This window comes from Amblyomma americanum, chromosome 2, assembly GCF_052857255.1.
Source record: "Amblyomma americanum isolate KBUSLIRL-KWMA chromosome 2, ASM5285725v1, whole genome shotgun sequence".
NCBI lineage: Eukaryota > Metazoa > Arthropoda > Arachnida > Ixodida > Ixodidae > Amblyomma > Amblyomma americanum.
The window spans coordinates 46,263,271-46,290,102 of record NC_135498.1 but is presented as its reverse complement, the minus strand read 5'-3'; the positions used below and the strand labels follow the sequence as shown (position 1 = coordinate 46,290,102).

Here is a 26,832-nt window from a genome sequence, read left to right as displayed (position 1 = left end):
CTTGCTACGCCGTGGTTGTGTTCGTGCTCTGGAAGATGGTGTCCGAAGCCTTGTACCGACAGCCCGCGGCCACCACTTGGGCCTGATGGAAGTTTCCGCCGATGTCGAAGCTTCCTGTTGTGCTTGGGAAATAAAAGTTCGTTTTTCTTGGCGAAGTGGCTTTCCTGTACTTGCTGGCTGGCTGCCAAGCAGTTGCCAATAAGTGACATCACGAGCCCCAGCGTGGAGAATGACATGATCAGATGGACCGCATTACCATCTATGGCCGTGTGTTCCACGTTTGCGTGTGTTTGAGGTAGGTTTGAGAGTATGCACTGCATTGGGGAAAAGGTAAGTGGATATAGGGTATGCACTGGCGCTGCGGTGCAACGCTGCCGGCAGACGAACTCCTGCTCCGCAAACATGTTTTCCTCGCGTGTCGCACTGCCGCTTGAAACCCGCGTGCATCGGAGATTCGGCCGGTGGTCGCCGGGCGCGATATCCTCAGGGAACTACGTCGTAAACGAACGCCACTTCGATTGTGCAGCCGCGCTTGTAAGCGCTGCTCGAGCCGGCCTAGAAAACCGGGCGCAGCGACGAAAATTGGTCGCGGGTTTGGTCCCCTTGGATTCTGCGACATCACCTGACTTGTTACACATTGTAGCTGTTGTTTTTGTGCACAAAGGCGGTCATAGATTGTCACAACGGCCGCTCATAAGGCAGCGAACTGGGCAAGATGGATCAATCGCGTCAGCTCGCGAGCTTGCAGCATCACCTTGACGCAAGCGCAGATTTCACATCGTCCACGATAACAAGACGCGGCCTGGATGGCCACGGCTCTACCGAAAAACGAAGCGCACGCCCCAATGATTCGTTTGAAGATGGATGACAGCACCAGGCCTCATCCTTTCATTCAACTTTTAAGCAAACTTTGGTGGCCGTCCTGAGAGTGCAAACTGCGATGAAACATCCCGAACGCTCCTAAAGAAAGACAAAAAAAAAACAGTGTGTTTAAAACAAATAGCTATTCTGTCGATATGTCGTTAATCCGCCTCGGTGGCGCCCGTGCCCGTGCGGGGCGCCCGTGCGCTGTGCGATGTCAGTGCACGTTAAAGATCCCCAGGTGGTCGAAATTATTCCGGAGCCCTCCACTACGGACCTATTTGTTCCTCTCTTCTTTCACTCCCTCCGTTATCCCTTCCCTTACGGCGCGGTTCAGGTGTCCAACGATATATGAGACAGATACTGCGCCATTTCCTTTCCACCAAAAACCTATTATTATTATTATTATTATTATTATTATTATTATTATTATTATTATTATTATTATTATTATTATTATTATTATTATTATTATTATTATTATTATTATTATTATATGTCGTTTCATAGTGGGCTGCACTGACAATGACGGGTTTCACTGAAAGGTGACTTTATATGAATTTTCACTCTAAGAAAATTATAAATCCTGTTTTCTTTGATTTTGCCGTGCTCAGTTCTTCCTAAATATGTGACTCGATCTTTTCATTTCGCCCGTAGGCTCCTGACACGTTTTAGTCAGTGGCCGTTCCCTTTAAATTCAAGAATGGAAAGTATTTTACAGCGTTGTTCAGTGTCAGTGCAGAAAATTCCATGACCGAGACAAGATTCGTCTCGTCAAATAAAAAAAAGAACTGCGTATGCAGCACAAGACGCGTATGCGGCCCCAGAAACATGAATTATTTGGTTGTTGATTGCAGACGGGCCGCGTATGTGCCCGACCTTCCTGCCCCCCGTTCGGCCTCGACCTTCGAGCTCTCGCGTCCGAGTTCAGCGGCCCGGGGATCGCGTGGCTCGTTGTGGTCTCGGTGGCCGTCGGCTGCCATGGACGCGTGTCGTCCACAGGCCGATGCGCGCCCGCTCTCGGCTGAGGGTGGTTTCACTCTTGGAAGGGGTCTTCGCGGCCAAAACCGGTTCTTGCAAAGCGCCGCCGCCATTTTCTTGCATTGCGCTCCCGCCGTCCCGCCCACTCCCACGCTTGACACGCAGAGAGGCATTCTTCACACAGTCTCTTCGGAGATTGCCTGGAAACACTACAAGGGATGAATATGGGCGCCATCTCTCAATGGAAACCATCCCAAGCTGGGCTGCTTATTTCCACGACAGTTGTCCTTTGCCTCCAAGAAGTTTTCCTGGGCAATGAACGCTACGAGTTTTTGCTAACAAGCAGGCTACTTCAAGACTGCTTTGAAAATCTTTTTTCGGTAGTACGCCTAATGACGCCAGTGCCGACGGCATATGATTTAAAATGTGCTAGGCTTGTGAGTGTGAGTCAGTTTCTATATACACCGAGCACAAGAACCTTCGAGCCTGATGATCGAGATTACCTCGTCGATCTGCTCTGCTTTCTCAAGCAAAGAACCAGTGCTCAGAAATTTTGCCTGAAAAAATAGACGTCAACGGAATGTTCCATTTTATGCTACCTAGGAGGCTTCATCCTGAAAAGCGTCCTATAGTCCGCATCCTGCTGCAAATGCAAGGATGCTCTCATCGAACAGCAAGCAATGAATATGCCTCTTTGACAATTCTCAAAGATTATGTGAGTGTTGGACGGAACTTGATTGATCCGAGCAGTGAAGTGATCCGCACTCTCAAGAACAACATGGAGTACTTCACAAGCGCTGTCGCATGGTGTATGTACAAACAAAATACACACGATGAAATCGCTCACAGAATACTTTGCGAAGGTGGACCGGCCATGCCTGAACACCTGCGTAGATCACAAGGAAGCAATAGGCAAAATGCTGACAGCCACCTACACAAGACTGCGGCTTCGCATCCCTCTACGTCAGTACCCAGCCACACGTGCTGGCGGTCACGGAAGCAAAACTTGTGCTGGTGTCAGTCTTCCTTAAAGACGCTGTAATCAATGTGAACTTTTCGTGTACTGCACATAAGCGTGAGAAAAATTTAAGCGTAAGAATCATATAAGCAACATTATACTTGCAGTGAATCGTCGTTCGTAATCATTTAGTAGATATTGTATTTGTGCATCAAGGTATCAAATTATTGTTCTTGCGTGCGCTTAAGTCATTATGTTTTGATTGCATAGTGTATGTGGACACAGCGTGCCACCATTGCTTAATAGTTTAAGTGGACGCAAGCATATCGTGCGTTCGTACTTGAATATGCAGCTGTTTGTTTGGCGCAGTTCACCTTCTTTCCGTTATATCACTCGTAAGCGCAATGATAGCAAGCTTAAGGCGCCGGTATAACAACGACGATGGACACTTGCCCGCCGTGATCACCGGTCGCAAAACAAAGATATCCGCTATGCTTTCGCTAATCGTCTCGAAATATCGAATGCATCACCGAATCGTTACTCTTACTTTTCATCTAAACTAGAAAAGGAATGATTATCAAAGGTAAAATCCAATTCAAGCTCCCAATTTAAGAAGGGTTACCTCTATCTAGGCGCGTCACGCAGCAAACTAGGGATGGGTCGCTCAGGACCGAGCCGGATCTTTTGAGCCGCTCTATTTAAAGAGCGAGTGAGCCGTGGCTCGGCAAAAGTGAGCGGCGGTTCTTTTGGAGAGCCCGTTGTCTCTAGTTCAGTGAGCCGTAGTGAGCCGTGCCGAACCGTTGCATCAGAGCCGGTCTTCAGCGGGGTGCGATTTGCGCGCCATCTATTACCAGTGCGAGAAAGCAACTGCATTCCCGCTCTTCCTCGCAAGAGTCGCAACCAGCCTTTCGGTCGCTCGACTGTGTACGGTTCGGTGTGCCCCAACGTTTATAGATGTCCTTGAGTTTCGAAACTCTCCCGCCAGAGCAGGGTGCAGCTTGCTCCTAGGGAGTGTGAGGGCGCTGCAGTCGACGCTGGCGCCATCGTGGCCGTCGCGCGGTGCGGGCGACAGTGCTCATCTTGTTGGATATGGTGCTAGAATGTTTACTCTACGTCAAGTTTTTTTTTTTCTCGAGATGTCATTTCATCCATGGCTTTTAGTAACGGCTAGCCGTTCTTTTTCGCAATTTGATATCTATCAAGGAGAAGTTTGAAAGGTGTCATGAGCGACACTACCGCTCATGCATTGCAGCCGCTTCCTGTGAACAGGAAGTGTTATTCTTATTAAACTTACGAGCGCTTAAGGGGTGCGGCATTGGTTTATCCTCTCTGATTATCTGATATTCAACAAATATGAATGCCTGCTTCATACGTGGTTGCACTAGCGGCTGAGGATATGTAATAATGTCCGCAGTTTGCCCAGTATGCGATCCTCTGTTCCTGAAAAAGTTAAAAACAGGACAACCCCTGCGCTGTCAGGCTGCTCGCGAAAACACACAATATATGTGATTAAGTTTCAAACGATCACTTAGCGTAAAAGCGTAGACATCAATGGTGACGTCGTAGAGATACACAAGGCGCACTGAAGAAAAAATCTGTTCTTACGCGATTTTCGATCAATCCTGCCTATCCACCTGACGTTGCCTTCAAAAAGCGGTGATCGCCAAAGAGGGTGGTCGGAGTTTATTGCAGCGCGCAGTCAGTATTTTTAAAGTCAGGTTAAGAGAGGTGAATGATAAAATTATTTTAGAGCGCTTATCTCGCAGCTATTACCGAAAATGATGCTTCCCACCCTGCGACTTCCTCAGAATTGGAAGATCTCGCAAGGTCAAATAACTTTAATGCCGCTTTTAGAACCGGAGACTGATCTTCTGGAAGTGCGTTTTGTTATGAAACGGAAAGAAGATTCTGTTTATCTTGAAGATAATTGAGCATCAGTTTTCGATAAGCTGCCTGGTACGCTAGATGAGTCCAATTGGTTCATTTTTATTCGGTAGCACACATGCATCCTTTCTTCTTAAAAAAATAAGATACAAAAAAAATTCGTGCAAAGAGAGCGCCGTTCGGGCCAAGAGCGAGCTAGGCAGGAGTAGCCTAACACCGCCTGGAGAATAAAAAGACCGCTCGTAGGAGTTTACCTCTAAATACGTCCACAGCATAAATTGGCAATGGATTCAAATGCTTCGTTTCATTTTTAATAGCCTTAATATCATACGCTTAATATTCTCAATAATTTTCTTAGCTTCACTTATTTTTGTTGATTGCTTTCCCTCATATGAGATGCGATCCTTCATTAGAAATTATCCCATTAAAACGATGGTACATTTCCCAGTGCTGCAGTTATGAGTATAACATGAATAGGTACATTGAGGAATGTTGCATCATGAGCAGCAACGTAAACCAGAAGAGTGGGGCGCTGAGTGCACTTAAAATTATTGGACGTCGCCGGGACACGTGTGCACGGGGCAACGGTGGCCTTACACGACAGGTGACGAGCAAGTGCCTTTCAAATTAGGCCGCAACACGGCAAAATTGGCGCCATATGCACACTAGCTCGTGGGAACTCTTGTCGAAGATGTCAGCACGCTGAACGCCGCATGCAGACGCATATCTTTGCTATGTGCTAGCTAGAGCATGTGCGCAACGTATGTAGTGCTACAAAAAAAGCAAAAAGAAACAAGCCAGCCCGACTCATACTTTTATCCATGCGATAAAACAAGCATGCCTCAATGAATTAATGCCTAGTTGTTGAAGTGGGTCGCTCACCATTATAGCAGCGAACTCGGAAACCCCTGTAGAAGCGCAACGTTGGCTGCTAGCAGACGACGCTTGCTCCGATAGCTCAACTGTCGACCGCAGCGCCGTGGTGGCAGGAACCGCCGCGGCCCGGCTCCTTCCCATAGGTGCGACGAGGAGTCTTGAAACAAGTATATCTATGGAAGTTAGTGTGCCCCCCCCCCTCCCCTGTCCCCCGCAAACAGTAACAAAGGCGCAGGAGACTGTCCCCTTGGCATCATCACTGTGACGGCCAAAGGCTCCTATCTTTGTTACGCGCGCACATCCACCAGCGCACCAAGAAAGCAAGCCTGGCGCACACAATGAGCACGTGGCGCCGCTCGTTCCGGTGCTCCAATCCCACCGCAGCGGATCTCCATGCCGCTTCTGTGGAAATATGCGAACTGCCACGTGTTCCGGGATGGTCCCTTTCCTTTGGTGACATTCTTGATGGCGCCGAAGTATCGCGTTCCTCCGCCGTCTGACATTTCCGCGACGGGCCAGTGGCTTAGCGGTCCAGCCAGTTAGCTGAGAAAAATCTCGTCATCCTTCGAGAGGTGACGCGCTGGAGCGGCGGGGAAGGAAAAGAGGATCACACGATAAGGGCAAGTCCTCCGGCAAGGAGAGGGCTTTCGGAATCGTTATGTGTTTGTTTTTCTTTTAGCCAATTCCTGGGCTCGAGGTTGTGGCAGACTTCAGGGGCTGTGGCTACCTTCATTGATTATCGAAGCTTAGGGCGGGCCTCGAAGTATGACCGCCCTAAATTCTTTGTTTGTAAAAACGCAAGCAAATGCATTAGATGTCACAAGTCAGTCTTGTCTAGTTTAGCTAGAGGCTGCTTGAAGTGGCTTGTAATTCTATAAGTACCTAGGCTTTTACCTGTGTGTCGATAAGTAAGCTCTTGCAGATCGTGTTCGTGTGAGAATTCCCCCTTTTTTTAGTTTGTTAGTTCGACCGTCTGTGTGACTCTGATTCTGTAACTCAGCTCGCCCTTGTACATTTATGTAAATATATTCCCTCTCTTCATCGTCTGCACTCGCCAATCGTCCCAATCTTCAAACACAGTCTGGAGACGTGCCCCTGCGAAGAAAAGGAAAAGACCATGCCTAAATTTACTACTCGGCTGTTTTACTAATGCATATATCGTTTTTTTCAAAGCCAAATAACTAGACTGCATAACACAGGTTACACTGTAGCCACTGTTATGCAGTCTAGTTGTTTGTCATTGAAAAATAAAACCGATATATGCATTAGTAGAATAACCGTGTTAGACGCATTTTTACTAATACCTTCGAAGTGCTGGCATCAGTTCACGATGCACGTTCGGTGGAAGTCATGGGACATCGCTCGAACAGCGGCTGTCAACGATCGGCGCCATCCTTTGCCAATGATTTGCCAGAAGACACGTTCTGAGCGAAACAGCGCTCGCAGACAGCGGACGAGAACAAGGAAGACACAACAGCGCAGGACAAAGGGAGGACAACACATACAGCACTCTGCGAGCGCTGTTTTGCTCAGAATCTATCTCAACCAACTCGCCCAGCAGTACGCACTTTGCCAGAAGACCCGGCTCTGACTGAACGGTTCGGCACGGCTCACTGAACGAGAAAGAACCGGCTCTCCAAACGAACCGGCTAACCAAAAGAACCGCCGCTCACTTTTACAGAACCACTCGTTCTGCGCCGCACTTGGGGAGAAAGGGAGTGCAAAGGAAAGAACCGCGGCTCACTTTAAAAGACCCGGCTCGCTCCTGAGCGACCCAATCCCCGTTACAGATTTCAGTGGGCCGGGGAGCCGTTCAAATGAGCCCGTTCATATCAGTGAGCTGAGCCGTTCCGAGCCGCCCACTGAAGTGAGCCGTCTTGCCCATCTCTAGCCCACAGGCAAAATCCCCAGGAGGGCGGCCTGGGAAAGGCCAGGAGTGGTTCCCACATTGCCGAGTCGAAAGCGACAGGTGGCAGGTAATCTTCAGGGATGGACAAAAAAAGTGTGGGCACGAATCTGGGCAGGCGTCTCTATCTGTGCAACTAGCGGCGAATCACCGGCCTACTTTGGCGCGTTCCGCGTTCGAATAGCGGCGAGCTTGTCGGGCAAGCTCGCTTCGAGAGACTAGGCATGGCGGCTTCTCTGTGCGCGTATCCGCTGCGAGCAACACATGGGTGTGGGTAGACGGCGTCTGACCAGGACGCTCTGCACGCGCGAGAATGATTTGAGCGGGGAAAAAAAGTGTCCTCCCCGCAAGTCGGTCAAGCGAGAAGAGAAATCAGGTGTCCATTCAGAGAAAAAGTGGTAGCCCACCCTTTCCCTCCAACCTTACTTCAATGACCTCACAACTGCGACTCGGCGCTGATAAGAAGACCGGGAATAAAAGGAGATCGCGGACAGCATGCAGCTTCAGGGTTGGGAAGGGAGTGAAAATTTGCTAGGGACAAGGGCAAGGAAAAAAGAGAGATTCCTGGAAGCCAGGAAAATAAAGATACAATGCCTGCTTCAGGAAAAGATATTGAACAGAAGGCATACCCTGGCAGGTCTGTCAGAGACATGTTCCTATAACGTGTCTGGATGATGACATCAATACTGTAACGTGCTTCCACAGAACCTCGACGGAAGAAGCAGAAGATGAAGGACTGACCCGCGGAGAAAGAGGAAGAAAAAGAGAGAGCTGAAGGACGCTGCTAGGCTTCCTGCTTCCATCCTGCTTCGACCGGTCCCCTCTTTGAATAAACCCCCGTGCGTGCAAAGCACGTAACAATACCACTGTTACAACCAGTAACTATTAGTGCCACTATCACTGCTGTCACCAACAATTTGTATTTCTCCGTTGAAGCGCGGGAAAGTGATTAGGGCGGCTGACGGCAGCGAGGATTGTACTTAATTTACATTGACGTAATGTGCATTGAAAGGGTTATGTACAAAGAATGGGTGTTGACATCTCCTACGAGCCACTCCGAGCCACTTGCTCTTCTGGCCGAAAAAAGCAAGAAAAAAAAACAGGAGAGAGAGAGAAGGCCTCCTGGCATCCGTGGACGATCTTCTCCTTGCACCGGCAACAACTGGAAGTGTCGGTGATTGACGGCTGCAAAGCGACCCCGCAGCCCCCTCGTGACCTTCGGCTATTGTTACAGGTAGCACACGCGCACAGAGACCCCGGCTGCCTGACCCTCTCGCGGGTTCAGTGACACTGTAATGAGGCATCGAGCCCGACATTCAGTGACCTAAGTTTTGCTCTTTAGCCTGCACTTCACCTAACTAGCCTAAATCTAAATACGCCTTGCTCCCAAAATATTGAAGAAAATAACTAATCTATTTGACGCTGTCGTCAGTCCGGTCCCGGTCACCACGGATGGATGGATGGATGGATACGGCTGAACCCTTTACATCGGGCGGTGGCTCAAGCCACCTAGCCATGTCTTGTGAAATTTTACTCCTGTCTTGCTTTTAGCCACCAATCAGATAACCTTCGCTTGGTTACTTCTAACCTCTTAAAATCCACTTTCCCCTCACTATCCCTAAACCCCAATGCCTTGGGTAAGTCAGCCCCGCTGCCTTCCACTGTAGGGTGAAGCCCTTTACAGAAAAGTATCAAGTGTTCAGCCGTTTCCTCCTCCTCTCCGCACGCAATGCACATAGTGTCTATCTCCTGGTACCTGACTCTATACGTCTTAGTCCGCAAAACTCCAGTCCTGGCCTCAAACAGCAAAGAACTTCCCCTACAATTATCATAGATATTTTCCTTGACAATTTCCTGTTTAAAGGTCCGGTATGTTTCCAGTGCCGATTTCGTCAGCATCCCTGTTTTCCACAACGCTCTCTCTGTTCCTTTAACCTTTTTCTTAACCGATAATTGCTGATTTGCCCCCTTACTGCTGTCCAGATATTTGCTTGTCAATTTTCTAGTTCGCTTTCTCCATTTCGTGTCAACATTCTTTATATACAGGTATCTGAAAACTTTCCTAGCCCACCGCTTTTCCTCCATCCTTCTCAATCGATCCTCAAATGCTATCTTACTGCTAGCCTCTCTGCTCTCGAAAGACGCCCATCCCATATCCCCCTGTACCCCCTGATTTGGTGTATTGCCATGTGCTCCCAAAGCTAACCTCCCTACTCCCCGTTGTCTAATTTCCAGCCTTGCTTGAACATCTGGCCTCATACACAGGACCGCATTCCCGAAGGTCAGGCTAGGGACCATCACCCCTTTCCAGATCCCTCTTACCACCTCATACCTATTGTAATTCCACAGTGCCCTATTTTTCATGACAGCTGCATTCCTACTAGCTTTATTCATTACATATTTTTCATGCTCTGTCAGATACTCAGCACTGTTATTTATCCACACCCCAAGATACTTGTACTCATTCACTACTTTTAGCACGAACTCCTGTATTCTATGCTCGCCGCCCTCTTCATTAAATATCATGACTGCAGATTTTTCCTTACTATACTTGAAGCCTAATCTATCTCCCTCTGTACTGCATATGTCTAACAACTTCTGCAGGTCTTCCTTGTTGTCAGCCATTATCACTATATCGTCCGCGTATATTAGTCCCGGTAATGTCTGTTTAATCAATTCCCCTTGCTTGAAAAAAGATAGGTTGAAGCCTAGTCCACTCCCCTCTAGCTTGGCTTCCAAACCTTGCAGGTACAACATGAACAACAAAGGGGACAGAGGACATCCTTGTCTAAGCCCCCGCTGTATCTCTACAGGCCCTGATACATTTTTTTCCCATTTTATGAGCACTCTGTTACCTCTATATATATCTTTTAAAAGATTAATTACTCCATTTTCCACATCCAATGTGCCCAATATGTCCCACAAATGCTCCTGAGTAACGTTGTCATAGGCTCCCCTAATATCCAGAAATGCTAGCAATAAGGGCCTATGTTCCTTTTCCGCAATTTCTATACACTGTGTCAATGAAAATAAATTGTCCTCCAACCTCCTTTGTTTCCGGAACCCATTCTGTAGTTCCCCTAACACCCCCTCGTTCTCCACCCAAGCCTGCAGTCTATCCTTTATAATTTGCATCACCACCCTGTAAACCACAGATGTCACTGTTATGGGGCGATAGTTACTTACGTCTGCTTTGTCCCCCTTTCCCTTATATATCATGTTCATTCTACTTAATCGCCATTCATCGGGGACTTTCTCATCCACTATCATTTTGTTCACTACCTGTATTAATGTTTGCTTGGATTTTGGTCCTAACTTCTTTATCAACATAATCGGGATCCCATCTGGTCCTGTTGATGTGCCACTAGGAACCTTCTTCTCTGCCCTTTCCCACTCTCCTTGCTCAAGTGAAGCTATTGCTGTAACCGGTCTATCCTCCTTCGATAAATTATGTACCACGTGCTTTGCTGAAAATTTTTCCGTCATCCTTGTTCCTATGTGTTTTATTGCTTCATCCCCTTCTAGTCGAATACCCTCATCTGTAACAATAAACCTTTGTTCTAGCCTAGTTTTATTACTCATTGCATTTAGATGTTTCCAGAATTTTTGGGCTGCTTTTCTATCCTTTTTATTTACTTTTGACATCCATTGGGCACCCTTTCTTCTAATTTTCTCATTAATCAAATAGGATGCGTCCCTTCTACACTTTATGAAGGTATCCCATTTTCTGTCTACTTCGGGTTTTGGTTCCCCCCTCTTCTTGGAATATCTGTGTTCTCTGGATGCTTCCTTGCGCTTTTCTATTGCCCTCTTGACCTCCTCATCCCACCAACTCTTGGGTTTGCGTCTTTTCCCTTTTAACTTTACTCGCACCTTAGCTAGCTCTAGCTCCAGTAATCGAGTTAATTTGGTATAAGTCCATTCTGTTTCACTATCCTCAAAAATTACTTTCTCGATTCTTTTGGCTGCTACTTCCAATTGCTTTTCTGAGTAAAAATTTCCCCCTGATTGTTCATCTTGCTTCAGTCCTACATTGCTTTTTCCTCTGAAGCTCAACTTGATACGCTTGTGGTCACTACCTAGACTTCTGGAACCATCTTCATCTATGCTCATTACCCCTAATCTGTTATACATCCTCTGTGACATTAGTGCATAATCTATCGTCGAGTGCAGACTCCCCGCCTCCCATGTTATGAGCCCTTCACACTTCTCGGTGCTGTTGCATACAACTAAATCATGCCTGTCACACATGTCCTGCAGCATGCTTCCTGTCGAATCCGTGTACCCATCCAGGTCTTCTATGTGTGCATTTCATGTCACCTAATATAATTATCTCGCCCTGTCCTCCTAGCTCATCAATGTCGCTTGCAATACATTCTAACATTTTCCTGTTTTCCTCTCTGGCATTGACCCCTGTCCACAGGTATACAAAGCCAAGGAGTGTTAGCTTGCCTGCCACATTATCGAGCGCCCTCTACAAGTTGCCAACCAAAAACACTCGTTTATAGATGGCGATCTCGCATTCTTGTTTGAGGGGGGGGGGGGAGAGGTATGAAAGGAGAGGAGGTTTGAAAGGGGGCGATGTCCCTTTATCTGTATGAGAGGGAAGTTGCTGAAAGGACACAAGAGAGCGGGCGTGCGAACGCGCGAGGAGAGGGTAGAAACAGATACCCCTCAAGGGAATGCATCATCGTAACATCTTAACAGCTTCCCTTTATAATCAATCTCAAAAGTTGGTGGTGATCATCGGGGCTTCAGATTCGCGCATATTAGTGGGCAGCCCCTCTCCCCTTTTCCACGAAGGATGCGGGGGAGGCCGATCGACTCATCTCCCCTCGCGCCAACCCCTTCAGTCAGCAGAGCAGGAAGTGAAAACGCGGTCTGGGAAGGAGGGTTTTTCATTGGAAGAAACATTCCATTCTCGGGGTGCCTTCGTCAGTTTTCTGTCGAGTGTCGTAAACTTCGGAAGGAACGCAGCAGAAGTCGTTCTTTCTGCCTCGAGTAGAACACGCTGCGCCAGCGATCTCTGTGAAGCACTCTGACATGGAAATGGCTTCCAACAGCAGCGAGTCTCCTACTGAAGCCGTGCTGGCACCTCCGCAGTCTGGCCTGCCACCGAGCCGCGAACTTCGCTGCCTTCAACGGTCGATCATCTGGCTGGTCTTATCTCTGACAGCGATCGCGGTAATCGCGACCGCAGCAGTCTTCGGGTGGCTGGGAATTACGAGCTCCCCCGCCTGGTTCCGCGAACACTTGAGTGGACCGCTCGTCGGCATGTTGGTGCTGTTGCTGCTCATCTCAATCCTTGCAGTGGTCTTGTGCGTGTCAGTGAGAAGATTTGGTGCCTGGCCTATTCGCAGCCCGAGGCAACAGCGTCTGCCGGAACGATGCGTGCGTGGATGTGAAGGTTGTACGTCTACATGTAGAAATTTATTCCGTGTTTGATAAAGGACCGCGACCTTCTCTTTTCAATATGTTGTCCGATGTTTCCTTGGTGCCGACAGCCATTGCAGTGATAGGCCTGTATGGTGTTCTTCGGTTCTCATGGCAACACTTCCCACTTAGTTTGTCACCGCCGCTTTCCATACATGAGGTATGTCGCTGTGTATTGGATGAATGGAAGATAGGAGCGTCCCCTTTAAAACGGGGTGGTGGCAGTTGCCGCTATGGTCGGCTTTTTTCTTTATTTTTGTTTAACTGTGTTGTAAATTGTTATTAAATTGGCCATTTTCCTTAAATACGTTTTCCTACACTTCTAACTTTATGTCATCTCTCCGCTTTTGAGCCACCAATCTTCAAATTGCTTTTTGCTAACTTCCACGGCAAGTTTATTTACATGACCATTGTTATCTCTAAATGGTAAGGTCTGTTGGGCATGAGGCTCCAATCCCATCGCAGGCCACCAGTGTTGGGGATGCTGGGGAGTGTTGGGGGGGGAGTGTTGGCGGCAAGCGTCGGGGCGACCACCATCGCGTTGCTCGGAGCCACCCCGAAGAAGCATAAGCGTTGGCTGCCAGCAGGCGAGACTTGCTGTCGCCGCTCGTAACAGGCCTCGGGAAGAGTGACTCTGCCTGCAGCGACATCCGGATGGATACCGTCACATTTGTGCATGAGGTTTTCAATTGCTTGCTCTGTGACGGCCCCAATGAGGGGTCACAATTCGCAACCCGGTGGGTTGCCGTCTGGGATTCGTGCAGAGGGCGGGAGTGAACGAGTCAACATTACAACTGACTGGTAAGGAAAATATTTAATCGTCAGCTGCGGTTGCCTGAAGGGGGTCGGCGATCTGCTCACCCGGTGACGAGACGGGGCTTCTTGTGGAGTCGAGGGGCGGCATCAGCTCCACCACGGGACCATGGGAGGGCTCAGCAGCTCAGGGTCGATCGCGACCACCCGGACGGAACTCTCCTCTCCTCTCACTGCCCTCCGGTCTTTGTTCCGTTCGTCTTCATTAGGCACCTAGCCAGGGAACCCCCGGTCGCTGGTCGAGTACAAAGTCTTGGGCTTCTTCCTTGGCTCCGCCCTCAGCACGTGACCGCGCACACACCACCGAAACACCCCCAGGCAAGGGGGGATCATGGCGCGTTTCAGTCGCGAATTCTTTGGCTTGCCGCGGGCCTCTCAGGTGCATGCGGGCGGTGGGTGGGCGCCGTCATCCTTCCGCCGTCGCCGCCACTCGGTGTTTCTTCCGTCGGTCCACAGGAATGCGCTGTTCGGGGAATTTCGCCGCACTCAGCTTCCCCGGCAAAGTCGTCACGCCTGTCCCATTCTCGTGAGGCGCATGCCGGCCCCCTACGTTGGGTGCGCTGACCTGTGCTGGGGGTGGGGGGGAGTCTGCAGGCGCGTCAGAGGCAGCGACGGTGCTTGCCAGCCGGGTCGGAACACTGCCGCCGGCGGCAAGGCTACAAAGCGTAAGACATAGCGCGCACATCACAATCCCCTCTTCTTGGAAGAAGAATTTTCCAGAGGCAAAATTCTTGATAAGGGCCGCATCCAGTCAGGCACATTCTGTTTACTTTCAAGCACTGGCTACTTATTAACGGGCGTTCGTCACCACCACTACACGTCACATCTGGAAACTTCTTAGAGGCCGTTCGGTCGTCGACATCACACATCAGTCTCTCGTGCAGACCGTCGCCTCCCTAGGGGCAAAACCATTCTAGCGGGAAATTAAGTTAGCAGCCAGGAACACATCACAATGCAGTTACCCGCGCTGTACCAGAGCATGTCCGGAGGCATGTAAGCGCCTCTCAGACTTGGAAACTGGAGCAATAAGTACGTATTTACGAAACGGTACCCCGTAGCATAGTCAGGTGTCTTCCGGTCGGCCTGCCATGCCGATAAGCTTAATAAGGAGGGACGGGAAGTGGCCCTCGGCTTCGCAACGCGTAATCGTGGCCCTGCGCCCGTTCGTCGACGGTAGATGCCTGCTCTGGAATTTCCAAATCGAGAAAAGCCTCAGGCGGGATGCCTGCATCGAGGGTCTCGTATGCGGGCGCTGGCGGAGCGTCCGGCCCTGTTGGCGACGATGCTGGCAGCGAGTGTTGCTGGGCGTCAGTTATCTCGCTGTCCTCGGCCAGACGAAGTTTATTCAAGTGCACAAATTTTTCTTTGCGCGTTCTCGTGTGCCGGAGACGAACCGTGACGTCAGACAATTTTTCGATTACCTCAAAAGGACCTGTCCATTTCGCATGCAGTTTCCTCGAAAGGCCGCGCGGGGTGACATTTACTTGATGGTAAACTTGATCACCCACCTGGAGGTCAGAGTTTTTACTGACAACCCCCTGCCGTCTTTTGCGTGCTTCTGCCGCGCTGCGTAGCGCCTTCGACGCGACCTCGTGGGCGGAGCTTAGCCTCTGTACAAGTTCTTCGCGATAGTCCTGCAGCGTGCCATAATGGCCCCTGGGTCCCTCACAAGCCGCGCCTGGGATCACTGGATCCCTGCCATACAAAAGTGAAAACGGGTCATTCGCGTTCCCTCGTGGACGGCCGAGTTGTAGGCAAAGGTCGCGTAAGGAAGCCAGAGGTCCCAGTCGCGCTGGTCATTTTCAACATAGTGAGACAAAATCTGCATTAGGGTCTGGTTCAACCTTTCTACCGCGCCATTGCACTCTGGGTGATAAGCGGTCGTCTGGAGCTTCTTGACACCGAGGAGATCGTACACGTCTTTCATAAGCCGCCACGTGAAGTTAGCCCCTTGATCGGTTAGCAGCTGTTTAGGTGCTCCATGTCGCAATACTACCCCCTCGGTGAACGCCCTCGCCACCGTCTCGGCTGTCTGATTCTCTAAAGCGAACGTTTCGGTGTGTCGAGTCAGATGGTCCACGAACACTAGAATGTACCGCCTGCCAGAGGTTGTCCACGGTAGCGGCCCCACAATATCCATTGCGCTAGTCCTGTGTGCCTCTGTCTTGTGTTCGTCATAGATGGCGATCTCGCATTCTTGTTTGAGGGGGGGGGGAAGGTATGAAAGGGGGCGATGTCCCTTTATCTGTATCAGAGGGAAGTTGCTGAAAGGACACAAGAGAGCGGGGGTGCGAACGCGCGAGGAGAGGGTAGAAACAGATACGCCTCAAGGGAATGCATCATCGTAACATCTTAACAGCTTCCTTTTATAATCAATCTCAAAAGCTGGTGGTGATCATCGGGGCTTCAGATTCGCACAGATTAGGGGGCAGCCCCTCTCCCATTTTCCACGAAGGACGCGGGGGAGGCCGTTCGACTAATCTCCCCTCGCGCCAACCCCTTCAGTCAGCAGAGCAGGAAGTGAAAACGCGGTCTGGGAAGGAGGGTTTTTCTTTGGAAGAAACATTCCATTCTCGGGGTGCCTTCGTTCCGTCGAGTGTCGTAAACTTCGGAAGGAACGCAGCAGAAGTCGTTCTTTCTGCCTCGAGTAGAACAGGCTGCACCAGCGATCTCTGTGAAGCACTCTGACATGGAAATGGCTTCCAACAGCAGCGAGTCTCCTACTGAAGCCGTGCTGGCACCTCCACAGTCTGGCCTGCCACCGAGCCGCGAACTTCGCTGCCTTCAACGGTCAATCTTCTGGCTCGTCTTCTTTCTGACAGGGATCGCGGTAATCGCGACCGCAGCAGTCTTCGGGTGGCTGGGAATTACGAGCTCCCCCGCCTGGTTCCGCGAACACTTGAGTGGACCGCTCGTCGGCATGTTGGTGCTGTTGCTGCTCATCTCAATCCTTGCAGTGGTCTTGTGCGTGTCAGTGAGAAGATTTGGTGCCTGGCCTATTCGCAGCCCGAGGCAACAGCGTCTGCCGGAACGATGCGTGCGTGGATGTGAAGGTCGTACGTCTACATGTAGAAATTTATTCGATGTTTGATAAAGGAACGCGACCTTCTCTTGGCAATATGTGTTCCGATGTTTCCTTGGTGCCGACAGCCACGGCAGTGATAGGCCTGTATGGTGTTCTTCGGTCCTCATGGCAACACTTCCGCCTTAGTTTGTCACCGCCGCTTTCCATACATGAGGTGTGTCGCTGTGTACTGGATGGATGGAAGATAGGAGCGTCCCCTTTAAAACGGGGTGGTGGCAGTTGCCGCTATGGTCGGCTTTTTTCTTTATTTTTGTTTAACTGTGTTGTAAATTGTTCTTAAATTGGCCATTTTCTTTAAATACGTTTTCCTACACTTCTAACTTTATGTCATCTCTCCGCTTTTGAGCCACCAATCTTCAAATTGCTTTTTGCAAACTTCCACGGCAAGATTATTTACATGACTATTGTTATCTCTAAACGGTAAGACCTTTTGGGCATGAGGCTCCAATCCCATCGCAGGCCACCAGTGTTGGGGATGCTGGGGAGTGTTGGGGGGGAGTGTTGGCGGCAAGCGTCGGGGCGGTCACCATCGCGTTGCTCGGAGCCACCCCGAAGAAGCATAAGCGTTGGCTGCCAGCAGGCGAGGCTTGCTGTCGCCGCTCGTAACAGGCCTCGGGAAGAGTGAGTCTGCCTGCAGCGACATCCGGATGGATACCCGCACATTTGTGTATGAGGTTTTCAATTGTTTGCACAGATTTACCACACACAGCACATGTGTCAACTTCTTGGTTAGGTTTCTTGTTGTAGCTGCGCTTTCTAAGACACCCTCACCTAGCTTCAAAGACCAGGGCACTGCCTCTTGAGTTATCTTAGAACCATTCTGTCCTGGTCTGCCTTTTCCACAGTCGACCTTGTCCAGTATCGGGTTTCCAGTATCGGGAGTTCTACACTATACCTTTCCATTGAATGAATCCAATTTTTACTTTCGGCGTTTTAACCTGTCATTTAATGCTCTCTCTTTCTCCGTCCACGTGTTCGGCATACTTACTGGTTAGCTTCCTATTTCTTTTCCGCCATTGTAAGTCAACGCTCTACTGTATAAGTATTTAAATACCTTAGCTGCCCACCTGTTATCTTGGAAATTCCTCAGCCGCTTTTCATATAGTATTTGTCTGAGCTTCCCGTGCTTCGAACGATGCCCAGCCCATATCCCCCTGCAGACATGTAGCCAGAAATATGTTTTTTGAAGCGAAAGCTTCACTACGCTAGGTTTTCAAGAGGGCAGCGTCAGTGCAGTCACGTGACAGGTCATGTGACCGACTGACGTCATCACAATATGCCCACCGTGGCAGGTGGCAACTGCCCCATCGGACATTTCATCGACGCTTTGCAGACAATCCATTCGTCAGTGTGTGTGGCGTTTGTGAACGTAGCCATGCAAAGTAAGCTTTCGCTTTTAACCAGGGTTAACCAAAGTTTAAACCACAGCTAATTTTGGAAGGGGGGCGGCTCCTCTTGCATACATCCTTGTCCACTTGTAATGCCTCGTTTGTTGTTTTGCCTCGAAAACCTAGCGCTAATCTTTAGGTGTCTGGTAAGTAAGCATTAATGCACACGGAGTGGTTCTTGTGACAAATATATCCATATTTTGCAGCCACGTGCTCCCACAATCGTGACTTTTACATTTCTTATTGCGTAAATAGTTTGTGTACATTAGCTCTCCCCCTATGCTTTCTTCCTGTCCCCTCACCTCTTTCCTTTCTCCATCCTGCCTGCTATCCTTTATTTCCGCTGCCCCAGTTCATGTGCTTCAGTATCGATGGCAGATGCCGGAGCAAACAACAAACTTTACCTTCCTTTTTATTATTATTTTAATAAACCACTTACTACTACTACTACTTCCCGAAAGTAAGCCCGGCGCCATTATTCATTTTTAATACCTTTGGTGTACCCCTATAGTGCCCTTTTTCATGATCCTGGCATCACTTCGCCCTTACTTAGTTTGTTGCGCTAATACCTGGCTTAGTTTCGCTGAAACTAAAACCTAGAGCGTCTCCCTCGTCTCCACAACAGTTAACCGGAGATTGGAAATCTTCCTGGCCAAAAGTACAATATCGTCCGCGTACATTAAACCCGGGAGCCGTTGCTTAACAGCCTTTCCCCCTAATGTGTACAACAGATTACAACCTAGATTGCTTCCTTGTAGCCTTCTTTCAATACTTATCGTACAAAGCATGAGCAGCAAGGGTGATAGAAGACAAACTTGGCTTTATACTTTGTGTACCTCGACAGCTGTCGTAACCTTAGTCTCTTTCCATGTTATTTCAACTTTATTATCTCGGTACATTTCCTGTACAAAATCAATTGCCTCATGACCGATACCTTCATCTTTTAATGTGTTCCACAGGAGTTCCCTGTTCACGTTGTCGTATGCACCGCTTATGTCCAGGAAGGCTTAATAGGAAGGTCTGTTTACCGCCTTTGCTATTTCTTTGCATTGGGCAACTACGAATAAACTATCATCTATGCGCCTACCCCTTCTGAAGTTCACCGAGTATCTTATTACTTTCTACCCATGACTGCATTTTTCATTGCACCGCCTGCATTACCCGCCTGTATACAAGAGATGTTATCGTTATCGGTCAGAAGGATTTTATGTGCATCCTACCTCCTTTCCTTTTACAAATCAAATTCATTTTACTCTGGGAATAACAGCGCGTAGACGAGGGACAAAGAAAGAAGAAGACGACGTCTACGCGCTGTTATTCCCAGCAGTATGTACCAACTCGCTCAACTCTCCGTTTCATTTTACTCTGTCTCCAGCTTTTGCGGAATTTGCTTATTTCTTATGACGGTGTCCAACACTTTTTACTAGGTTTCCTTGCTTCCTGGACGAAAGTTCATTAATCAGCTTGATTGGAATTTCGTCTACCCCTGCGGATGTGCATTTAGGAATATTTGCTTCCGCCTTTTTCCAGTGACGACTGGTAACTTCTAAGCTGCTTTCTATTATGATGTCTCTTATTCCTCTCTCATTTAGGCAGATCACCCTATCGTCGCTCCTAAATGACTTAGTTATAACTGATGTAATGTTGTTCACAGCGTCGTCTCCCTCTAAACATTTTCAATCAGCATCTGGAATCTGCTCCTGCTTTCCTTTATTTTTTTTACCTGATCAGCTTATATGGTTCCAGAATGTTCTTGGCCCCCCTTTAGTTACATCGCAAACTTGAGCCAACCAGCGATCACGAGACTACTTTATTTTAGCCTGGACGAGGACATGCACCTGCTGCTTTTTTTGTCGATAAGAATTTCATTTTATATTTCCCGATATCAGATTTCCTCCTATTTCCTCTTGAGATAACGGCGCCTTCTTCGCCTCTGTGTGTTCCCTTGAAGCCACACGTAGCTGCTCAATGGCCTCCCGAATTTCCTAATTCCACCAGCTTCATGGCTTCCTCCTTCCCCTCCAGCGGTTTATTCCTTTTACTTGTTCCATTTTTGTACTGATCAGTAGTTCTAACTGATTATAATCCCACTTTTCTGTGGGGAGTTTCACTATTGCTTCCTCTATGCCGGCTGCTATTAGCGCTGTTTTTTCGTCGTTTAGCTTCGCGCTGTCTTTTTGACTTCTCTGAATTTCACTTTTGGTCAGGACTCCCAACTGCAGACGAATACACTTATGATCACTTCCCAGGCCGTACTTATACTCTTAGTCTCTTACCATTATTGCGAGCTTGCTATAGATACCCTGCAACGTCATGCAGGTCGTCTGCCTGTTACGGGATTCCCACTTCCTTTTTCCCTCACACTTAGTTTCTCTATTCACAATAACTAGGTTGTGCCGATCACAGAAGTTCGCTGTATTAACTTCCCGTTACAATCTGCGTATCCATGCGGATCCTCGATGTGGCCATTCTTGTCACCCAGCAGAATAATTTCGACACCGTCTTCAAACTGCTTTATATCGTCGTTGAGACACTTAACTTGATCCTTGTTTTCCTGCCTATATTTGTCCCCTCTTCCTAAATAAACTATCCCTAGCCATGTCATTTTACCTGCTATTGTACCTGATACCCAGACATGTTCTTTGCGAGTTCATTTATTCTTGGTTAATTTGTTCCTTGAAGCATCAGCACACCTAACCCTCCTCCCTTCTGCGTTGTTGTTGTGTTGCTCCCAATGGCGGACCTTATAGATCCCTGAGAGGTGTCTCGCTTTGCAAGTACACACCTACCTCTTCGTCCTTTAACTGCTGTTCTATTTCTAACCATTTCGCTCTCTATTCTACTCCCTTGCATGTTCATGTAACTGATCGTGGTGTTAAATTAATTTTGGTGGTCTTCTTCCTGGACGTCCTGTGCCATTACAATTTGTACTTCGCTTCAACCTACCTTTGCGCCCTGAGCCACCTTGGACGCCCCAAAAAAGCACTGTCCGGCCTGCCAGGCGCCAGCCGATCTCTGCTCCAACCCCTCCACTAAAATGGATGTCATCTCGTGTAAACCCGCTGCCAACGCCCGCTCCATGCACTTCCCTGAATGTGTCTGCTACTTCAAGGTCTTTATCCAGCCTTGACTTCCTTATCTTCTGATTAACAGTTACCACGTCCTTGTTCGTTCCGTCCTTGCGCCTCCGGTACTGCGGACACAACGATCTGCACTTGCTCTGCTATCGCCCTTATGTCGTCAACTCCCTCAGCTAATCTCTACACCACTTGTGCGGCGTAATCATTCAGGATATCATTCAGCCCCGCCGGTACCACTACCAAATTGCGATCTGCAACATTCTCGGAAACTTCACTTTTCGTCTCTCTCAGCACCGGGTCCATGGTCCTCTCTGGGAATACCCCGACTGCTACCCGCCTATCTTTCTTTTTTATTCGAAAAGTGTGCTATGAGGCATAAGTAGAAAAAAAGGAAGGAATGCGGGAGATAGAAAGTTAAAGGAAGGAGTGAAGACGCGTTGCGCTGAGGTAGTCGCAAATGTCGCCGATGAAATGATTGTCCATAGTCCACTGCACATAGTCACTTCCGCGGTTCCACCCCAGGCCCACCTCCCTAAGGAGCCGTTTTCTAGTAGCAGCCGTCGCTGGGCACGTCCACAATAAGTGCCGAATATCCCAAATGTCCGGTGCAGCGCCTAAGTGAGGGCACCTGTCAGTTGCTGGCACATCTTTTGCACGCCACCGACGAAGGACAGATGGTGTCAGAGCCACCCCTGCCCGAATCCGGAGCACGGATACCTCCTCCTGTCGAGTAAGACTACAGGGGAGAGGGTGCGAACACGGAGGAATTAGAGCGCGTGTTCGCTTGCGCAGAACTTCGGAATCGGAAACATGGGACAGGAACAGATCTGGGGGAAGAGGGGAAACTAAGTGGCCGGTCGTCTGATGTGTCAAGATGAGTCACAGCATCCGCTTGAATGTTATGTGGATCTATGAGCATGGCCTCGAACCCAATGTATGCGCACAGGACATGGGTACTTTGCGCAGAGCACGTGAATTGATTGAGTAACCTGGAATGTGCGTCGAACAGCCTTAAGCTGTTTTAAGGGCGGCGAGGGACTCGGTGTAAAAAGGAACTGGATTGAATGTTGGAACGAGCGGAAGGGAAGCAATGGCATTATAAATGGCTTGAAGTTCCAATTCCAGGGGTATGCACGTATCCGCGGTATACGCCGCGCGAGAGTTGAGATGCGGATGAGGTGGACTGTACACAGCAGTAACTCCCCTCTCCGCAGTATGTGGAGCATCCGTGTACAATATGCACCCTTCAGGCACGTACGCGACTGGTACCGACGGGGAAACAGTGGGGCGATTGTTTGAGCTGGCAACATGACCACGGAGGAAGCGTCTTTGAACGATGAAGTTGGAGAGACTGTTTTCGATCTTTGTTTGCTACCTTGGTCGATGAGTTCACTGAGTGTACTAAGTTGGGCGAACTCCTGTAGCACAAGTATGGGTGTTAAACGAGGCGGATATGTTATGGCGCGTATCACCTTTATGCGCACCATTATAGCTCTTTTGCACCTCCTCATGTTTGAGTCACCTGGGATACGCATTAGGCTACTCTCTCCCTCCTAACCTTCCGGTTATAAGGAGACTCGCATCCATGTGGCTGGCGGTGCAATATCCGCCAATATGTAGCTTCTGATGGCGGTCTCAGCCATTTTTGCTTCCGTTTGACCAAGCTCATTTTGAAGTTCCGCTTTTCGGACATTTGTATACTCTAGCTCGCTTTCTAGAGCACCCACACGTAACACTAGTTTGGCGTTCTCTTGGTCAACCTTGCCGAAGCGTGCACTTAATACGGAACATTTTCACATAAAATCCGCACCTTCGGTCTGCTCTGCCGATTCCAACCGCGTTCCCTTCAATTTCACTGACGCCTCAAGCTCCTTGCATATAACGTTCATTTGCTTGACCGTCTTAGCACCACTCGATTATTGCTACCACAAAATGCTCAGAATACCCACGCGCTCAAAAGGAAAAAAAAAAAAACACTTGTAAGCACGTGCTCAAATAAAAGCGAACCTTTTTGGGGATGTATACGTTCTGGAGGTGAAGCTGGCACGAGCTTTCGTGATAAAAGGTGAAACTTGGAGTGCCGGCGGGCCTCAGGTCACAGCTCTGTGGGCCGCGTCTTTGAGAATCCTGCTCTATGCGCTTTTAAGCCAGCTGACGCAGCGGCCACTGGGACAAAGCACCGTTTACACGGGAGCGCATCTAATCTTTCGCAGCAGTGCTGCCGCACTGTGTCGCACCTGGAAGTAAGGGCGAGGAGGCTTGGCGCCATCCGTGTACAGCGGTTTCCGGTTTCTTGCCAGCCTCGCCAGCTCATGAAACGGACCCCCACCCACTCGCCTTGCCGGCCGAAAAGTTTTGTTTTAGAGCGAAAGCTCTACAGGCTCGAGGTACAATTCAACACTTCCGCCTGGCTTTGCAGGTTTGACCAGGAAGCACAACCAAGTTCAAACCGAGCACAAACCCCCTAGACTAACAATGTACGACTATGTGTCTTGCTGCGCACTGCCATGATATGCCTGTTCTCTGTGGTCATACCTAATGACCAGCAATCATTTGACCGATGACCAGTGGTCACTTTACCTATGACCTAGCTTTCGCCATTATCCTAGGTTCAGCCTGGCTGAACCTCAGTCAGTTTTTTTATGCGCTTCTTCAATGATCCTGCAACTGCCTTCGCTGCGATACGCGCTCAAAGGCGCTGGCTCAGCCACTCCGCAGTGAAGTGAGTCGTTTACGTAGCGTAGACTCGAGAAAAACCGGTTCTTGCTGTCTCAGAATTGTAAACGCGGCTAATGACAGCTTGCACTAATTTTTTGTGCAATGGACATTTCGGAAATCTGAGTTTGCACCAGCTGTAGTCTCGAGCGTAGCGACCCTGACGCTCAACTGCTGATCCGAGTGTCATGTCCTCGATCGATGGAGGCGAAATACAAAATAATTGCGGCTTGTCCACGAGCATTAAAGGGCCCCAAATGGTATCAGTCTATCCGAAGCTTCCGAATACGGCGTCCCTCACAGCCCAAGTTTCCCTTAACCACACCATAAGTCGGCCTCCATTGCAAAAGCCCTTCACCATGGGAGCTCGACCTGGTTAGAAGAAGATGTCTGGTGCAACACTTTTACTGTTGTCGTGTCAAAGACATTAAGCGCAGCTCTGCCAAGTGACTATCGCCAAGGAAGGGCGAAACGCAGTATAGTCAAGTTGTGTCTAGCGACGTGCATGCACGTCATAAGGCGTCGAATAGAAGTTTTCAGCGCTGCACCAAACTTCTTCCCCGATGATAGGACGGGCGACGCCAACAGCAAAGCCCAACCAATTGCACGGGAACAATCTGCGAACACACCAGCCATGGAGCACGTTGCCAGGCGTGCGCTTAATGCGATTAATCTCCAACTAAAGGAAGGACATCCGAGAAACAGACCTATCTCGAAATTAAGGCGGGTTCGTGCGGGGACCACGTGGTCGAACGAAACCTGTCCCTCACGAACAGATGCAGCGGCAGCTTACGCCAGTTCCGCAAGACACGCTTTGTTAAAATGGGGCACGAGAAGACTAGACGAACGCACGAAACGGCCCTGAGAGAAGGTGCATTGATGCAGCTTGTGCTGTCAACTTCTGTACAGGGCATCCTGTATAAGGATCGTAGGAAATGCTGCTACGAAGAAAAGCACCGCGCAGGCAAGACATGGAAGAGTGGAGGTATGTTTATTCATGTACAGTATGTACAGTGGCTGCTCACGAAGATGACAACAAATGGCGAAGAAGCTGACAAAACCGGCGTTAAGACAGGACTCAAACAGGGAGCACCCCCTCCGGGAACCTTGCTGCAGCACAGCGAGGCGGCCCACGTGACACACAGCACAGTGAAATCGCCGCCATGACGAAGACGGCGCTCACTGCCAGCAGTAGACCGCCACAACTCTTCGCAACGTTGTCAAAGTTGCCGACCCTAGTAGACAGGGTTGCTGACACAAGCAGTGCGCCGCCGATGACGAACAGGACTCCCGTGACAATGAACGGGCGCCACGACCACTGTGGCTGCGGGTCTTGCGCAGCTGAATATTCGATCTGAATGCGTGCGGTGCCCTCCCGGGACTGGGGTGTCGGTGCAGTCCACAGGCACGATCCGTAGGAGGGCGGCCTGGGAACGGCAAGGAGGGGTTCCCACATTGCCGATTCACCAACGAAACATGGCACCGAATCTTCGGGGATGGGCTGAAGTTCGCGGACGAATCTGGGCATGTAGCGGCGATTCACCGGCCTATTTAGACGCATCCTGCGTTCGAAAAGCGGCAAGCTTGTCGGGCGAGCTCGCTTCGAGAGACTGACTCCGCAAGGCGGTTCTCGGTGCGCGTATCCGCTGCGAGGAACACGTGGGTGGGGGTGAACGCGTTTTCTGACCAGGACGCTTCTGCACTTGCGAGAATGATATGTGTGGGAAAAAAAAGTCCTTCCTGTAAAGCCCCAACTCGATGGACACATCCAAGGGGCGGCTCGCCTGCACGCCCAGCGCCGCGCCCCAACGGGGGTCGAAAAAAGGCATCCACCTCCATGCTCCCTGTGCTGGCTCGTTCCCCCTCTCGAGCCGACTGAAGGAATTTCAAGTGTAAAGAAAGGACATTTGGGGGGCGCTGAAAGGACAACTGACACGCGAAGATATGTTCCAGGAACCTGAAAGAGCCAACAAGAACAGAAAACTGGGCGAGTTGGAATGTATTCATCTTTAAGCAGAGCGAAACACTGGACAAGAGGAAGAAACACGAGACGACGCGAGCGCTATTCTAACAACTGAGCTTTTTAATTTAGAAGGGTTAGTTATACAGGTACCAAAAACAAGAACCGAAAAAACACACAAAACCCAGAACATAAAATCGCAATTGTCCGTAAAACCGTACGTGCACGCAGCGGGAGTTTAATCGCCTCTCCTTAACAAAGCACACCAGCAATCTTAACACATGACATGCACCCAGCTATCACCCTGTCGCCACACATTCCCCGAGAGCGTGAATCTCTTTTTCCACAAGATTGATAGAAGGCGAAGCGACACAAGATTCAGACTCCTGCCTTATCAGAAATGCTTCAACTAACTCCCTGCAGGTCCGGTCTGGGTGACCAAACAAGATATTTGTCCTGTCCAAAATGGGGGAAACAATCTTTACATTTCCGGCAGTGCACAGCAAGGTTCGACGAAACTGCCCCTTTTACTGACTTTCGATGTTCAAACAGCCGCTCGTTAATACAGCGGCCTGTCTGTCCGATGTACGTCTTGCTGCAGGAAAGCGGGATAGAATAAACCACTCCAGTATCGCAGTCGACGAGCGGTTTTTTATGTGTAACTGTACATCTGATCCTCCCCGGTCATCCCGGCCCTAAAGCTTTTTTCTTACTGCACTGCAGACTCTGCTCAGCTTAATCTTAGTTGTGAAAACTACTTTTACCCCGTACCTTGCCCCTACCTTCTTCAACCGGTGTGACAATCCATGTAGGTACGGAATCCCGACTATTCTTGTTAGCGCGCCGTCTTTTTCTTTTTCTTTTGCGAGACTATCGCCGCTAGTCAATATCC

General features: G+C 49.4%; 1 protein-coding gene across 1 annotated transcript in view; it reads left to right on the top strand.

Annotated features, from left to right (window-relative positions):
- LOC144121163 (cyclin N-terminal domain-containing protein 1-like) overlaps positions 1-26,832 on the top strand; it is a 240,886-nt gene that overhangs the window by 150,306 nt on the left and 63,748 nt on the right. The window lies entirely within an intron of this gene.